Source organism: Diabrotica virgifera, chromosome 10 (genome assembly GCF_917563875.1).
Source record: "Diabrotica virgifera virgifera chromosome 10, PGI_DIABVI_V3a".
Lineage (NCBI taxonomy): Eukaryota > Metazoa > Arthropoda > Insecta > Coleoptera > Chrysomelidae > Diabrotica > Diabrotica virgifera.
In genome coordinates, this window is record NC_065452.1 from 5,114,676 (window position 1) to 5,131,419 (window position 16,744).

A 16,744-nucleotide genomic window follows, 5' to 3' on the forward strand; every position below is an offset into this window, starting at 1 on the left:
GGAATATGAGAGCTCATAAATAGTTCATAAATCAGGGCTATTGGTTTTTTGATTTTTGCAAGTGGGGGGGGGGCAGCTCAACACGGGTGATAAAATTTATCTTGGTGATCCAAGGGGAGGGTATGGTTTGAAATTAACAAATCAAGCACATGTTTGTGATTTTTGTTTGAAACTATGGTACAGTTATTTTATTTTTAAATTAAATACAGTAAAACCTGTGTTAACGGCCACCTGCCAACATCGGCCACCTGTTCTAATGGCCAGTTTAAAAATTTCCCAAACCTATGACTATATAAAAATAGACTATATAATAATAGACTAAGTAGACTACAAAAACTGGCAATAGCGGCCACCTTTCTATATCGGCCAATAGTTCTTTCATTTTTAGTGGCCGTTACTGACAGGTTTTACTGTAATAATATTAAGTATAATTCACAGAATTGAAAAAAATGTCAAGGAAAAATATTGAAAAATAAGCCAACAGTGGCAAATTTTTACAGACACCTCCGAAAATAGTGCATTTTGCGGCGGACATCAGAACGCGTCACTGGATTATGAGAAACAGAAAATTCAAAAATATTTGATTAGCTTATGAGTTCCTCGAGGTAACAGTGTCGAGTTTTTTTGAATGATTTTTGAGTTCTTGGTATCACTCGGAAGTCAAAAAACGGAATTTTTTGTAACAAAAGGGTGAAAATCAACTTATTTATAATTTCTAAACAAAAAATAAGCATAAAAACAAATATATCTCAACAGAGTTACCTCACGAAATGTCTAAACAGAATCTGTGCAAAATTTCAGGTGGATAAGTTGAGTAGTTTTTGAGTTACAATGTCCACCGCATTTGAAAAAGCAGTTTTTCAGGAAAACGAGTTTAAAGTTTTAACAACTGCATTTTCATTTTCTTATTTGTCTGTCAAATCGTAAAGTGATTCACATCGAAATATGTTTTTTGAATCGCGGAGTAATCAAAAAAAAAGAAGGCGAGCAGTTGCTGAACGTTTCTCACTACGCTCAAGCGTGCCGGCGCGAAACCGCAGCAAAGCGAGTAGAAGGTAGGTATATTCAACATGCTGTATATTTGGTAATTTTACTCCGATTAACCTGAAATTTTCAGAGAATATTCTTGAACTTATGCACTTTTATTTAAAATAATAAAAAAATGAAATATTACGCTTTTCTTATGGAAGTTTATATTTTCTCTTCCTCGCACAACAAACTAATAATATTTTTTTAGATTCACCTTCCATAAAACATGTAAATACACCGACTAACCCATAGGCTTAACCAGGGGGGTTTGGGGGGTTTGGGGGGTTATAACCCCCCCCCCCCGCCATTGTGATGCACTTTAAGCTCTATACGCTTAACACCATACCCCTAGAGCCTCTTCAGTAGTTGTAACCCCCCTTTGGATCATCCTGGTTACGCCGTTGGACTAACCTGGCGTGATTTTGCCGATAAATGTGCGCTACGGCATTTAATTCCGGGCTGTAGCGGTCTGTTCCGTTGCCGACCAATGCGATTAAGTGAGCGCGGACCTTAAGATCTGAAATTACTAATTTACTAGGAGTTGGTAACCTAATACGATTGTTAAATTACTGGCAAGTGGTTATCTATAAAACGGCTTCTCAAATCCCTTAAACATTTATTACCAAATATATAAAATTGTATTTATCTGTTAAAGATGTTCAAAATGTATGTAATCATTCTGATAGTAACATTATGTTATTAAATCACTTTATCAATTTTTCTCGGTTATTAGTTTTTATTTCATAGTATATAAATTATTGTAATCACTGAATACATAGTTAGTTAAAAATAATCCTTATGGCAGAGTAACTGGAATTCCACATCCAACAAGTTAAAAGATGTTATAGAAACTGTCGGCACCACCTTACCATTCTCACTCAAACGTTGTGAACAAGTAATAATAAATCGACTGCGATTAGGACATACTATACCAACCCATATTCACTTAATAAATAAAGAAGCCATCCCTTTCTGCCACAACTGCAAGATCCAAATCACTGTGAAACATATTCTGTTAGAATGCAAAACATACACCCAAGAAAGAAGAAAAAATAACCTCTGTACCAACATGAAGGATCTACTAAGCTGCCAGTTCAACCAAGTGCTAAAATATTTGAAAGACATTAAATTTTACAGTGCACTGGCGAAGCGTCCATGTAACCACTGTTACCATTGGTAACAGTTAAAAATCTTGCAAATAAATATTATATGACGATGAATAATTCCATTTACCAATATTTTTACCAATAGAAATATATTATTATATTATGTGTTAATAGTACCTAATTCAGTAAATAGCCAACTAATACTCGTAGACACACGAACATATTGGCGAGTTTATGTGACTCAGTTGCACTTTATTATACTCTGTTACCAGTCTCATTTGTGGTTACAATGGTTATATACTCGCTGTCGCTCGGGACCGGCTAGTGTCTGAAAAAGCGCGCTGTGTATATCAGTAGCCCTGTTACCAGATTTAAAATTGGTTACAATACCTATAAAAAGTGTGCGTGCAGTTAACCATGGAGTGTCGCTGCGTAATCGATCAACTACTTGAAAAGTAATTCTCCTTGTATAATTTTGAAGAAAAACATGAGACTATTGAAAATGAAAGACCTATTTTAAACAATTTAAAAAAGGAATCAGAAAAAGTAGTTCGATATTTTCAATTTAGTTGGTACTGTGAAAATCCTTGGTTATGTGGTTGCAAGAAAAATAGACTGTATTGTTGGCGATGTCTTCTGGTTTCTACAGAAAAATGGGTGGACCAGGTCCACGATTTAAATGATTTTAGAGTTTTAAAAAGGAGACATGAAATTTCTCCGTTACCTACGTGTAAGATGTATACCCAGTTTGATTCAGTTTGGCAAAACAAGAATTGAAAGTTCTCTTAACCAAGCTTTTAAAGCAAATATTGCTAAACATAAAGAGTTTGTTAAAAAATAGATAGGTATATCCTTAGCACACTTATAATAGATACAGTATGTTTTTTCGCCAAACAAAAATTAGCATTTTGTGGTCATTTTGAGGGCGACGACTCTGACAATCGAGGCAATTACAGGGAATTGTTAACATTAATTGCCAAAAAAGATCAAAAATTTTGCCAACATCTAGAAACATCAACTGTTTTTTCGAGAGTTTCAAGTGATATACAAAATGATATTATTGAAGCTATATATACATTTAGCCATATCTTCATTTTTTTTAATAAGATTTTTTGCATCTGGTTTTGGTAACACTTTAGGAAAAGTCAGGCGTCGCCACTGTACAGTGTTTAATAAAATATATTTAAGTTATATACATTGTAAGAAATTGAATATGTACTTGCAATTTGTATTTGTACCCCCTTATAATAACTCCTAGTAGTTGATGCAGGGTCATTTTTGTTTAAATAAAAAATAATAATCCTAATAATTTAATTAATGAATAATTTAAGCAATTAACAAGTAAGGATTTTTAAAAGAATATTCAAAAACTAAAGAAATAGTCACCTCTATTTTGAAGATTAAATTGATACTCTATGACTCTATGCCGCATACACTCTTGATATTTACACTATAAATTATAATAATATCGCATAGCTTATTGAATGTGGTAAGTCGGCAGTGTTGACATTCTAAGGCCGTATATCTAATTAAAAACTAAACGCAGTGTATAAATTATTTGGATGATCTGTTTGAAATTTAACACACTTTAATAAATAATTGGCTGTCACAATTTTTGGTGGTTATGTTACATATCATCATGCAAAAAAAAACAAAGTTAGTAACATTTATAAATTACTGCAAAAACAAGGGTTTGTAGCAACTATCTCGATCAATTGTTTATGTATTTTAATTGGGAAACTCTAAAATTAAAGAACTTTTTATGGTCCATAACATGTGTCTGCACCATTTTTCTCTAAATTCATAAGAAATGTTTTATAAACATAAAATAAAAAGTTATGTTCTCACTCTTTATGATTGTTTAACAAAAAACCAGATTACCTGTACGTCTTCAGTAAATTGTAATCAGCTACCCCCCAAAGAACTTTTAAAACATTCAATTACTTGTATAACATTTTTTCATGTTGTTTGTCTATTGACTGACCTATTATTCCACTTACTAATTAAGAAGAAGTTACAATAAATGCTGTAATGTTAACAAAATGTATGATAATTTGTAAGTTCATGGTCACATTTGAAATTCGCACAACCCAAGCTTAGTCCTAATATTTTATTACTGGACTATTGTAATTATTTAGTTTCTCCTTGATTCCGGAGTGAATCTGAAATATTGATTAAGTAAGTCCCATCGATTATGTTCCCTCAACCTTAATATTTTGTGAAACGTCTAAATACGTGAATTTACACTGCTCCAAGAAATTCACCCACCACTTTAAAACCTACCTATAACATGAAAGTATTACTAAAATGAAACGCATTTTATTTCGTATTACTTTACGTTGTAGACACACTGTACAAAACTTGGAGAGAAATAACCTTGCTTACCGCCATAAATAAAATTTTCAAGACCATCATACTTAAAATATTAACAAACAAGGCAGTGGCGGCTTGTCCTATGAGGCAGATGAGGCCAGTATTATCAATCGACGATTTACGTTATTTCGTTGTTTCATAATCAGTTTTTTAAATATAATTTAGCTTTTTGAAATTTCCTAAATAACTTTATTTTTATGAAAAAAATTAAAATCGGTACGGCCCTGGCTCTTTGTCTTTGTATCCGTCTTCCACGTGCCAGTATTATATGCATCATGCATCTCATTTCCAAAGAAATATAAACTTATATAAATAAAATTAAATAGGTACATAAATAAAATACGATAAAACAAATAACCAATAATATGGAAAAGTAATATATATATATATATATATATATATATATATATATATATATATATATATATATATATAAAACAAAAAAAAATAAGTCAATCTTTGAACACACTCAGTGATCAAAAGATACAAAGTTGGTTCACCGACCAATCGTAACAAAATCAAACAAATGAAATAGAGAATGTGGAAAAATCCCCTTACGAATAACTCACACATCCACTATTTCGGGCTGGGAAAAAATTTTCTGAATAGAATCAAAGATCGAAACACCAGTTCTCAGAAATGTGTTTCGCCCTCTTCAACCTCCCTGGGCTCATCGGTAAAGATGAGAGGTTGAATATCTTTAGACACATTCCATCAAAAAAACAACATCCGAGACATAGACATAACAGGAGCGTATATCTACGCATCATCTGACAATGACAGTCTCAAGTTTTAATTCCCTAATTACTTAAAGTAAAATATATGTTTAAAAAACAAAAAAAAGAAGTCAATCTTTGAACACACTCAGTGATCAAAAGATACAAAGTTGAGTCAACTTTCTTGAACAAATATCTTGAAAACTAATGATTTTATCGGTACGAATGAAGAGTATATTATTATATATATATAAAGTATTGTAGAATCTAAAAATTATGCTAAAATAGTAATTCTATCAGTGGTGTAGAATTTGGGAAGGGTCAATCATTCACTTTCCTCCGTACGCCTCTGGTAGTAGACAGAAATGTTTATTTAACATATATTAGTTGCGTGTGCAGCAGCTACACTTTTTGGCAAGTATGATAAAGGTATTTAAATTACTTTTAAGGTACTGAGTATAAATAATTTTTTAATTTTTAAATCAAACATCCCTATTACATAAATATTAACTATTTGTATCTAGTACTTTAAAAGTATTTGACATATCCTTATCATACTTAGCAGAGAGTGTAGGTACTGTACACCTTACTAAACACTGTTAAATAAACCTTTCTGGATACTACCAGTGGCGCACTACAGGTGAAAGTGAATGGTTGACCCTTCCCACATTCTACGTCACTGGCGGAATTACCATTTTAGTGCAATTTTTCGATTCTCCTATACTTTCTATGTAAATAATATACTCTTCATTCGTACCGATAAAATCATTAGTTTTCCAGATAGTTGAAGTTAAAAATAAAGGGGTACAATACATTAATCAACATTTTTGCCGTTTCATTTTCAACTTCAAATGTCTCGAAAACTAATGACTTTATCGTTACGAATAAATAGTGTATCATTTACATATAAATTATTGGAGAATCGAAATATTGCGCTAAAATAGCAATTCCGCCAGTGGCGTAGAATTTGGGAAGGGTAAACCATCCATTGTCCCCTATCGGTCGCCTCTGGTAGTAGCCCGAAACGTTGATTTAACATAGTTTAGTAGTATGAACAGTACAAAAAATGTCTGCCAAGTATGACAAGGATATGTCAAACAGTTTTAAAGCACTGGGTAAAAATAGTTCTTAAATTTTTAAATAAAACACCCTGTAACTCAGTAACGAACCACATTTTATTTAAGTGATTTGGGTTAAATCTTAATATTTTGAGGTCTAGAATATACATCTCAGAGATTGGACATTCTTAATGAATCACCCTGTATAAGCTACAATTTATTGTAATACAAATTATATTTTATATTTGTTTTTTGACGTTTCTACTTCCATTAATATAGAAATTATACAATAAAAAAAGTCTTATACTCTTGGAATAGTATAAGACTTATTGATATCAATTATACTTATATCAAATGTTCCTATCAAATAACAATAATTAGAAACATCAAAATTAATCGATCAAGCCCTAAATCTATTCTAATATCTATTTTAGTCTCATATAGATTTCCAAGAACTGGAAATTAAAATATCTCTTACGGCTAAAAAAGGCCCAAAATAAATCGATTTATCCCACATTGCACGGCTCAACACTGTTCACATCGAAAATAAACATGAGCGCAATTTATAAAATATACAGTAGACGACATTTATATTTAGATAAAAGATAGCGAATTTTGGTTATAGTCTAAGAGCAATATTATCTTAGGGAGAAGGAACGCCTAATGACGGTTTTCGTCGATCTTTTTGTAAAGTGCATATTTTTTAAAAGGTCCGACACTATCCTCATGAAAAATGAGCTGGGGTAAAAAAAGGTTAAAAAAGTTACCTATATGCTGAAATTTTTTATCTTGGCATACAATTTAAAACTAAGATAATAAATTGGATTCCGTTTCGACTTAACGGTTTTAAGTAACAATAAAGATCATAGTGACCGGTCCTGCAAGTGACAATAAAAGTTGGTTGTTTTTCGCTTCGTAGTATTATTCAAATTATTGGAGTATTACAAGTCAGAAAATTCAAAAGAATTCAAAAAAGTAATGTTAAAAAGTTAGTGCATACAGGTGTGGTGTATAAGAGAAAAAGCAGCAAACATTGTTTCAAACAAGTAAAATCCAACTATTTTTAGCATGCTTTATTAAAATTATCATTAAGTGAAATTAAAACCAGTTAATTCATGATAGATAAGAACTTAATTAGTGTCAAAAAGAAATTAAGTATTTAAATAAACCTTTCAAATTTTTATCACAAAATTACAGATCCGGCCTTATAATAAATTAGATTAAATGTTGAATGGGTTGCATGTGAGAGTTCATTTTAAATGAAGTAAAAGACAGACGTACTCTCAATCATTTATTGTAACTTCCGACGACCGGTTTCGCTCTTTAAAGTATGTAGAGCATCTTCAGGCATTGTTCTAACTCTGGTTTTTTATTTGTAGCATTTAGTGACTTGTAACCGTTGACCTGAAGATGCTCTACATACTTTAAAGAGCGAAACCGGTCGTCGGAAGTTACAATAAATGATTGAGAGTACGTCTGTCTTTTACTTCACTTAAAATGAACTCTCACATGCAACTAGCGTTACCAGGTGTCCCGATTTACGCGGGACGTCCCGATTTTCAGGGGTCTGGGGACGCGTACCGATTTGTACTTGATCGGGACACTACATGTCCCGATTTTAATACACGAAACCAATTTCAGGAGGACTTGCAGTGAATTTTATAACTATTTTATAAAAACAAGGCACTCCTAAAAGCGGCAATATCGAATGAAAAATATAATTTTAATAAAAAATAAAAAATTTACTTAATCTACGATTTTTTTTTTGTAATTTCGTCTGATTATTATTATTATGTAGGATTAAATACAGATTATAGAAACACTTTGTAGTCCAGTAAATGAACGGGAAATACGGTGATACCGTGTAATTTTCAGGATTGCATGAAATTCCGAAATGCATGAAAATTTGGACGGCTTGTACCGTGGGTTGCTTTTACTCGAGGGGTGACAGTCACCCCTAGTTGGGGGGTGAAAAACCGCGCGTTTAAAATTGTCGCAAAAAGTCCGGAGATGGATAAATTGACTAATTCTAAACAATTTTAGTTCTATAGAATTTTAACTTAGTTAATACTTTTAGAGTTATTTACGATTGAAAATGTGTATTTTTCGACAAAAATCACGCTTTCTGGCGATTTTCACAAATAACTCGAAAAGTAAGTATTTGATGGAAAAAAAATATTCTGAGCAAAAATGTAGCACAATATAAAAAAATTAAAAAAAAATTGTGAACTCGTAAAGTCTATAGACCCAGCAAAAGCAAAGTTGTAGCTCATGAAAAATACGTTCTTATTAGTCAAATTCCAAATCAAATATTTCAACGTGAAATATCCAAGAAATGAAGCACATTTCGGAAAAAACCAATTCAATCTTTTTTAATAAAGCTTTATTTTTATGTTTTAAAAAAGTTTCTAGCATCATAATTAACTAGCGAGTTATGCTCAAAATCATGTTGACTCCTTTTTTTTTGTTAAAAAAAAATCGTGAAAATCTCACCCGACTTAGCACCCCAAATGAAATTAATCGTTACCACTTTACAAACAATTTACTTTACTTATGTATTTTTTACACGATTGAAAGGGTCTGACAGAGTCACTAATCACGAGTGTATGCAAAATATGAACAGCCATATTTTAACCAATTTTTGTCTTACAGAAAAACAAAATGAATCTATCATATTTATAAAAGCAAAACCCACCTACTTTTTACTCCTTGAGATTTTTAGTACCTATCCCTAATACTTTTTAAGTTATTTTGAAAAAAGGGCATTTTCCAATATTTTAGGAATTTTTTTTTTACTACCAATTTTACCAATTTATCGTAACAAACAATACACATATAAAGTAAATGGTAAAGAGGTAACGATTAATTTTATTTACGGTGCTAAATAGAGGGAGATTTTCACGATTTTTTTTACCAAAAAAAGGAGCCAACTTTATTTTGAGCGTAACTCGCTTAGTTTTAATGCTAGAGACTTTTATATAAAACAAAATTAAAGATTTTTAATCACTTTAAGGGTTTTGCCCGAAAATTGCTTAAATTTTTGGTTATTTTAAGTTGAAAAATTCGATTTGGAATTTGACGAATAAGAACGTATTTTTGATGTGCTACAAATTTGCTTTTACTGGTTTTATACTTTCTGAACATACATTTTTTTTTGCTTTTTTAAAAGCTGCATTTTTGCTAAGAATATTTTTTTCGGTAAAATTACTAGAAAAGTATTGACTTAGTTTAAAAATTATATAGAACAAAAGTTTTTAGATTAGTCTGTTGATCCATTTTAGGACTTACTTTAAACGCGCGTTTTTTACCCCCGAGAAGGGGTAACTGTAACTGTCACCCCCCAAGTAAAAGCAACCAACAATACAAGTTCAACTTTGAAGTAGACAGTAAGTAGAACCTAAAACCAGATTTTTATGCCATTCGGAGTTGACTCTGAAAATGACACTCCAAAATGGTCATTTTCTGGGCTATTGTTGTTTATTTGTCCCGATCTACAACCCTAAATCCCGATTTTTTTTGCTTATGTACCGATTAAAAACAAATCGGACCTGGCAACACTACATGCAACCCATTCAACATTTGAATAATGCAAAACTAGCATTTTTGCTACATCGGTACAAGGAACTTAACATCAAAAAAATGTTACAAAAATCAAAGATCTATTTTTTGATCTTATGGATCTTTAGCATCTTTTACAACCAGACATTGTTCTAACTCTGGTTTTTTATTTGTAGCATTTAGTGACTTGTAACCGTTGACCTGAAGATGCCCTACATACTTTATAGAGCAAAACCGGTCGTCGGAAGTTACAATAAATGATTGAGAGAACGTCTGTCTTTTACTTCATTTTAAATTAGATTAAAATTAAATTAAAATAATTGCAGTGGAAAAGGAAGAACTTAATATGAATGAACGGCTGGGATCCAAACGAGAAAAAGTAAGGTATACGGACAAAATTCTAAACAGCCAGCTAACAGCCGAAGAGCAACCCAAATAAAAGGCGGTGTTGCCAGATTTAAATTAAAGCTAATAGGGTCAGAAAACATAAAGTAGAGGAATCAGAGGCACTGAGAGAGGTTGATATTTCTGAAGGATTGACCTGGATATCAACTTCTGTCGCGGTGCAAGGGGGCAGCAATACAAGGAGAAAAATCAAACAAAAGTAGAAAGGTAAAACTGTGCGATTATGGCAGACCCTGAGAATTCGACAATGAGAACCCCGGTGAGAGGGGATAACTTAAATAAGGAAATGCTAATCCAAATGATGGAGATGCTGAGAGGCCTGGCAGAGGATACAAACGAGATAAAGAACCGGCAGAGAAAACATGAGGAAAAACATGAATAAGGTAACCGAAAATATCAAGAAACTCAAAAAAGAGCAAAAAGAATATCGAAAGGAAATGGAAGAACTGAAACTTATTAATGAAAAGGCGCTTCAAGATATTAATCAATTACGAAATGAATTAAAGATTTCCAACGAAAGAATACAAAAATTAGAAAGAGAAGCAAGAAGGAAAAATATTGTGGTTCAAGGACTGCAGATTAACACCGATCAACCACTCTTGCTAGGGAATGAGGTAGAAAAATTCATAGAAAAAGGAATGCGAGTAAAAGTAAAAGTTAATGAAGCAAGAAAGCTGGGAGAAAAAAATATACTTGGTAGAGATAGGTAACAAGACCGAAAAGGCCAAAGTAATGCAAAATAAGATGAAGCTCAAACAACTGAGAGAAAGAATATACATAAATGATGAGCTGGCAAAGGATGAAAGAGAAATACAGGCCAAAATAAGAAGAATTGCTATAGAACAGAAAAACAAAGGAAATAACAAAAAAGCAGGATACCAAAGACTGACAATAAAGAATGAATTATGGAAATGGAATAAAGAAAAGGAGCAGCTGGGAAGAATAACGGACGACATTTCAAAAAACTAGAATTGAATGCAACACTAGAAGACCCAACAAAGATGACCCGGCAAAGAAAACGGAAAAGAGAATAAAAAAACAATAAACGAGATAATGACAATAAAGAAGAACTAGTTAAAATAGCGACGTGGAATATAATAGGATCATTCCAGGAAGGAAAACTGAAGCATCTAGTAAACGAAGCCAAAAAATATAAATTTGATCTGGTGGCTCTACAAGAGACTGAGCAACTGGGACAGAGCAGTCAGGAAATAGATGGCTATATATTTTTTAACAGTGGAGGCAACAACAGAATATTGGGCACAGTATATCTGATAAGTAAGAAATTGAAAGAAACTGATATGGATTTTAAAGCAGTATCGGATAATAGACTGATTTCCAATCTCCGATAGGAGTGGCACAAGAAGAAGAAGGATGATAGACTATGCACACTCAGGCTAAAAGGTAAATTCGATGAACCGTGGGACTCGGCGCTGTAAATTTAGTTCTTGCCAAAAATATTTATATATAATACGTAAATGTCCATTTAATTGGACATCAGGTCTCAGGAGGATATAGTAGTAAATAGTAGGTTTCTTTTTATTACAGTTGTAATAATAAAGTAATAAATAGTGTAGAAATGGTGTATTCAATATAATCTAACAAGTTTTTGTAGATAATGCATGTAACCTTACCTTTGTACTATACTTATATTGTACCACATTTTTGTATATATTATATATTGTTCCGTCGCTAATAACCATTAGGTGGATGCGACTTTTTCTTAATAAAAAAAATAAATAGTGTACCTGGTAGAGAGATATCGCAAAGGTATTTTTACCGAACGCTAATAGCGGAAAACGCTATATTGACATGTACGCAAGCTCAGAGTGAATGTTACTCTAATACCGGATAACATGTCCCGCTAATTAGGTCGAAATAAGGGACGGTAATAACGTTAACGCTAATTTGACATTTGGGATGAAACATAAAAATAATTTGTGAAATACAAATTTTATAAACTAAAAATTGTGAATCATCTTGTTAACTGTGTTGAGAAATAATTGTGTTCTCATTTTGTCTATAATAGACTACTTTTTTTGCTTAGAATATTAGTTATTCAGATATTTTATAGTATTTTTATACTGATTAGGTATTTATATTTATTGTTGGTTAGATCATTAAAATTAAAATGCATGTCAACCTGCTCAATATCCAGATTCATTTTTCAATAAAAAAACATTTACAGTATTCCTCAACATTAATTTCTAGGTAACATTTAATTCCAAACGTCGGTTGTCATAATAACGTTAAGCCCCGCCCCAAAACATTTGCGATAACTCTCTTGATGCATGTGTTAAAATTAAATATCCGTTATTTACGTCTTGACACGTTATTAACGTTAACCTTTACGATATCTCTCTAATATCAAAGAAACCGTAAACCGTTACCCTTCGGCAGGCCTCTTTAGTGTTTACATTTCACCCCGTCGCGTCTTGCGTCACCGCCTCGGTTTATCTTTTATCTTTCGAAGTGCTAAAGTACCGACCCTAATAACAAAAACATTCCAGGAATGTTCCTAGAAGCTACTCACAGGACATTAAAAACATTCCTGGAATGTCCCCAAATGCACACGAATGTCCCTGGAAAGTCCCAGGAAAGTGCTGTGTCAGCATTTTAAATATTCTTAGAATGTTCTGTTGGAACATTCCATGAATGTCTACGAATGTTCTTTGGACATTCACAGTATATGTTTTAGACTGAATGTCTTGTTGGAACATTCCATGAATGTTCTTTGGACATTCACAGTATATTTTTTAGACTGAATGTCTTGTTGGAACATTCCATGAATGTCTACGAACATTCTTTGAACATTCATAGTATATTTTTTAGACATTCTCTGATATATATCGTCAGTGATGTGACAATACCTCCTATATGTTTTTTCATGAGGTGTGGAGGAGACGAAAAACATTTTTTAAGGTCACCTGTTTTCATACGTAAGTTTTGACTTGTTTTGTAGTAAATAGATCATTGAATTTACTGCAAAACAAGTCAAAAAATATATGAAAACAGGAGGTGGCCCAAACAAGTTTTTAGTCTATCTTACAAATCTCATGAAAAAACAGTTAAGAGGTATTGTCACATCACTGACGATATGTGGCCATAACAAATAATACATCCTTGATAAATATAAACATTTTTATTGCAAAAAATCTTTTCATACATTTTTTTAATGTAATTTACTGACATTCCTAAATATTATAAAAAAATGTGTCACATTTGCTTTGTAAACCTTTCTTTTGCTTTTCGTAGCCACATATTCCATTTCCTTCCTGGTTTTTTGTAGACCACTTCTCGCGGCTGATTCTAAAAGAAAATAAAATAAAAGGTAATTTTTCTATCCTTTACAATTAACAATCAGAAGAAATATTATTTACAGGTAATAATAATAATATGCATAAATAATAATAAAAAAATAAATATTAAATAATATTTAAATATATAATAAAAAATAATATTTAATAAATAAAATAATAATAATGAACATTTTGTATTTTGACAACGACGTCGGATGTGGACGTAGAAACCTTAATAAAATTATTTTTTCAAGTAAATTGTGGCTTATTTCCCATTAGAATAGTTAATTACAAAAAAGCCACAAAGAAATAGCTTTTTCACAAACAAATAAGTATTTAGTATTCATTATATTTATTGTTTTTATTATTTACTTTAATGACCGACTGGTATATTATTTGACAAATAATAACATTATTTCGAAGTCTGTTAAGTACGATATAACGCTCTAGGGCGTTATTTTGAAAAATAATGCCCTTGGGCATTACATTTAAATAACGACTTAGATACTGTCAAGTTGACAAATATCAACCTAAGTAAAACTATGGTTACCACAATTACGTTACTACTGTTACTGGTAAATGTACTTATTTAAAAACTAATTAATTCAAAATTCATTCAAATTTTTCGCATTTAAAGAATAATTTAGTCAGACATTAAACGTTGAAGGCACCACAGGTATTATAATAATAACGCTTTCGGTCAACGTATATCCCTCAGGCCGAAGGCCCTTGTTTAATACACCATTGACCTCAAGCGTTATTATCCTTATAATACCCTTGGTACCTTAATAACTATAACATAAGATTATAACTTAATTCTTGTTTTCTATTTGTGATGTTTTTATTTATTTACATTGAATATTAATCTGTTTTGTTGTATAATCTACTTGGCAATAATTATGTGATATATTTGAGTTAAAATGAATTCAAAAATTTTTTGTAATTGGGCAACAATGTCAACTTAGATCTCTGATGTAGATATTGGAGAGATTTTGCACCTCTTAAAAAAACCGCTGATTTTGGCTCCGCTATGGTTAACTTTATTAAGCATAACGATTATGGCAACGTTAAAAAGCAGAGTTTTTGCAGCCTGTCAAGTAGGTTTTTTGTGTCATCGTTATCGTTATTTAAACGTAACCTCACTTCACAACGTTATTGTAATTTTAAGCATATACTTGAACAGTTTTTGATATTTTAATTTATAGGTCATCAAAATTAGAATCTATGTAAATGTAATTGTACTGATTTTTTACATTCTGGCAACAAAGCAATTTAACCATTACTATAATGATAACGATAAGCACTACTTTAAACCTCCGTAAATTACGGAATCCCTTATGTTTCATAACGGATCATATATTCGCTACTGCGCAGACATAGTATAACGATAACCATAAGGGAATTGCAAAATAAGAGGTGCAAAATCTCTCTAATGAATTGCAACAGTATCTATATTGTACGGACTGTATTATTAATTACGTTAAGCATATTACCTGTGTGACATAAGCTATTGGAACAGCACAGTCTCTCAAACGAACAGATGAAAGTGAAATTCTGTCAATATCTTTTTCTAAAAAATGTTTTGAACATACTCCTCTATTAACAACTCAGATCTATACTTCATGCCTTCTTCGCAGGATCTTCTGGAAAGCTAAAAATACAAAATATATGCATTACTAAGCATTATTAACAAATTTTAGTTTTAAATAAAAAATATAATTAACGAACTCACAAAATATTATAAAATAGCTTAGAAATTGTTTATTAGTATAGTCGTTCCCCAAACTCAGACACAACTGGCTAGTGATTTTAGTAGGTAATTTTTTTGTTTTTGGCCAATTTTGCCAAAATTACTAACTATTTAGTAATTATTAACTATTTAGTTATTATTTTTTTGCCAATTTTACGAAATTGGCAAATTTATTTACTAAAATCACTAGCCAGTTGTGTCTGAGACTCAGTAGTACTGAGGCTGAGTTTAGCGAACCGACTATAATATTCTGTGTATTCATTAGTTGGTACTACATATTATAGTGTGTGGTCTACCATCCTGTTTATAAACGCATACATTAGCAAAAAAGCAAAAAGAAGAATTATTTTAATTTTACAAATAATCTTTTTGTTATTTACTCTATTTACTATTTTAGTTAGGAATAAGCGAAGTTTGTAGTTTGTGGCTTATTCACAATTATTAAAATAATAAATGGATATGACCAATTTATCAGTAAGTGAAACAGAATTCATTGGTATAAATTTCGTATCTGTAATCCGTCTACCCATAAAGGAAACCAGAACCAATAGTATTAATTTATTTTCTGAAATACAGGGCATGCCTTTGTTTACATAATATTTGCATACTAACCTTTGAAACGTTTTTCCTGAAGATCTACATTTGCTTCTGCTGCTCCAGGCTCCAACTGCGTTGAGGACAGGACAGACACATTTTATGCAATATGTTAATAATACTATAAAAGTATCCGAATTAAAAAAATATTCTTAAAAAGCACAAATAAAACAAACAACGATCACGCCTTCACGCCACGCACGACAAGGCCGGGCAAGGTGGCCAAGATGCCAAGATGGCCGAAGTGAGGTCGTTCGTTGGGTTCGTTGGTCGTTTTTAGTCACGTGATCGTGATGCCATCGTGATGCCCTCTCTAAGCGCCATGCACAAATAGAAAATGAACGCAAAAGAAATAAATATAAATGCCTCTCTTCGGTTTTGTAATAATTTTTATTACATTTGTATGTTTACCTATATATTGTATAAAATGTTAATTGAACTTACTAAACTCTTTAAGTTTTTACATTTGTTTTATTGCACTGTAGGCCTAAAATGTCACTTAGTTTGTTACACGTATTTATTATTTGGCAACTTAAAATATAGAAACATTGGTAGTATGTTCACAGAATGTCTTATGGTTAACATTCCAGGAATAATTTAAACAGATGTTCCCTAAATGTCCAGGACATTCAAATATTGATAGAACTTTGGTAGTACATTCCTGGAATGTTTTGTGTTGTTAGGGGAGTACCGACACTAACATGCCAATCGACAAAGTATTTGTTTGGTTTGATGTTACCGACATCTGGGTATTTCGCTAGTTTACTTGTACCGAAAGTCACGAGTATTTCTAACAACGAGAAATCGGTACTTTGGGTATTGGACAAATTCCCGTTACTTTGTAACGGTTAGGTAC

At 31.8% G+C, this 16,744-nt stretch overlaps 1 protein-coding gene and 1 long non-coding RNA gene across 2 annotated transcripts in view; one reads left to right on the forward strand and one right to left on the reverse strand.

Moving 5' to 3' along the window:
* Positions 1–16,744, forward strand: part of LOC114324987 (probable G-protein coupled receptor CG31760) — a 1,828,242-nt gene that overhangs the window by 1,801,080 nt on the left and 10,418 nt on the right. The window lies entirely within an intron of this gene.
* LOC126878654 (uncharacterized) lies at positions 13,373–15,261 on the reverse strand. The gene is made up of 2 exons (XR_007695723.1): positions 15,038–15,261; positions 13,373–13,554 (listed from the first exon to the last, which is right to left on the reverse strand). It is a non-coding gene; the product is annotated as an uncharacterized LOC126878654 (long non-coding RNA).